The sequence below is a fragment of the Mobula birostris genome, chromosome 21 (assembly GCF_030028105.1).
Source record: "Mobula birostris isolate sMobBir1 chromosome 21, sMobBir1.hap1, whole genome shotgun sequence".
Lineage (NCBI taxonomy): Eukaryota > Metazoa > Chordata > Chondrichthyes > Myliobatiformes > Myliobatidae > Mobula > Mobula birostris.
In genome coordinates, this window is record NC_092390.1 from 45,197,702 (window position 1) to 45,200,347 (window position 2,646).

Here is a 2,646-nt window from a genome sequence, read left to right on the forward strand (position 1 = left end):
GCCTCCTGACGTTCCTGACCCCGGCTGTGCTCCTGCTTCCTTTCAGACTCGCAGCCTGACTCTGCCTCCTTCTCCTGCCCCCTGGCTCGTTCCTTGCACTCTTCCTCCGAGTGTCATTATCACCTAAAACACAGGGTTCCAATAAGATGTAGGTTCATTAACCTCGTCGCCAATTTGTTGTCTATGTGGTCTGGTTACATAACAATGCTATTAATAAAAATGCTGGAGACGGGCGGAAACCGAACTTGGCACACACGTACAGATCAATACGCACCTAATAGCGCATGCTCAATACGCACGTAATGCAACGACGTGTTACTAAAACATAAAGTTATCCTTTATTATAGGATATATGGTACAGAAGGCATTTGCGAACACTCTAGTCAGTTGATCAGCACAGATGCTCAGTACTAGGCCAGGTACTCCGTCTGGGCCAGATGCTTTCCATGGACCGCAGACCTCATCCACATTTTGAGGAATTCGACCATCTGGCTGTCCTCCTTCTACCCGCAGACAGGCAGAGGCTAAAGGGGAAGGCTCCAGAATTAAGGACAATGAAGAGCTGTTTGCAGGAGGCAGAGGAATAGCCATGGGATTACTTCGAGTCAGTGGACTGGGCCATGTTTAAGGTCTCATCAGAGGGTCTGAATGAATACCCCACAGCTGTCATGAACTTTATAAAGTCAGTCGTGGATAAGCATGTCCCCACAAAATCATTTACAGTCTTCCCCAACCCGAAGCCCTGGATGAACCAAGAGATCTGCAATCTGCTAAGGGCCAGGTCAGTGGCATTCAGGTCTGGCAGCCAAGTAAAGTACAAGGTACAACCTTCAGAAAGCCATCTCATGTATAAAGTGACAATTCCAGACTAAACTGGAATCACAGAAGGATGCAAATGAACTAGTCTGGCCATTCTTCTCTGACCTCTCTCACTTAGTATTTTCGTCCACAAAAATGCCGTTCAGAGTTTTCCTTTTTTGCACCATTCTCTGTAAACTCTAGAGACAGTTGTGCATGAAAACCCCAGCAGATCAGCAGTTTCTGAGATACTCAAACCACCCTGTCTGGCACCAGCAATCATTCCACAGTCAAAAAGTCACTTAGATCATATTTCTTCCCCATTTTGATGTTCAGACTGAACATCAACTGAACCCCTTGACCATATCTGTATGCGTTTATGCCTTGAGTTGCTGCCACATGATTGGCTGATTAAATATTTTGCATGAACAAGCAGGTGTACAGGTGTACCAAAGAAAGTGGCCACTAAATTTGTAATGCAGTAGCAAACTTCTGACAGTGCAATGAAACTCCACTCCGTGGCTGCTGAACTTTAATGAAAATCATTGGTGCAAAATTGTACACAATGTATGGCCTCAATATCAGTACAATCCTCACGCAATGAAGGTGACCTTGGCCAGACGGTTGAGGCTTGTTTCTTCATTATTAAAAGGACACAGTCCTCTCTGGAATGTGCCAAGGAGCTGAGGCATCCACCTTCCTCCAGGTTAGTGGCTTCTTTACATCTCTTTGATAATAACTGTTATCACCCTAAATGACTAGCCATCACCAGATTACCTCCCTAACTGAACTTTTCTACCATTCCAAATTATCTCCCAGCCTGAATCCTTCCATTATCTCCTTGTTTGAGTCTTCTCTTCTGATTTATTCATTCATTCCTAGCTGCTATGTTCCATACCAGTGCAATAGAGCCCCCGTGATATTCTAATCAGCCCAACCACACAATCCCGTTTCTTTTCTCTATGATCCTTTCCCCTTACATTCCCCTTCCCTGTCACTCAGATGGCAAGATTTGTCTGCCTCTACACTTAAACTGCCACATGTTTTGCCTTGTAATCCTCTTCCATGCCTGTGATCCCTTATCATCTCTTCTTCCTGGTCCTACCCATCATCTAGTTCCAACCATCTCCAAAAGACTGCTGAATTCATTTCCCAAGCAGTCTCTTACTATTTGCAATGATGGAAGGCTGCAGATAAAAAGCCCTTGTACATGTTTCCTTTTTTAAGACTTTGGACCTGCTGAAAGCAGATGGAACTCACCCTTCATATTAATAGGCACTTTCAGTTGATTGATTGTAATGTTCTGATCCTCATCTTTTTTCTTAGAACTTTTAATTTGATTGATTATCCAAGGAGCATCAATGAATATAACTTATACAAACTCAAATGATGGATTGGATACTATAAAGCAAATGTCCTTTTGCATTATATAAGGACATCTTCTCTCAGAAATAGTCTTAAATTTCAACATGATGCCATGATTCCAAAATTAAACTACTATGAAATTACATTTGTGACAACATAAGAAGCTGTGTCAGTTCGTCCTTTCTTAAGTGAACTTTATATCTGATCTTTATCTTCCTAATTAGCAAATTAGCATATCAGACAAAGGTACCTATAGATATACTGAACCAGACTAAGAAACAGAATAATTGTGAAGAAGATTGGTGGGATATCACCAATATCCAAATTATGCCACAGAGCATAACCGATTTATGACTTTGTTATCAGAATGTCTATATGGAATGAAGGGAATATTGTTGTATTCCTCCAATCCTCCATCACATCTTTTTCTGTTTATTAATCTGTTATGATTTCAGTTGATCTATTCATCTATTTGTTTACATG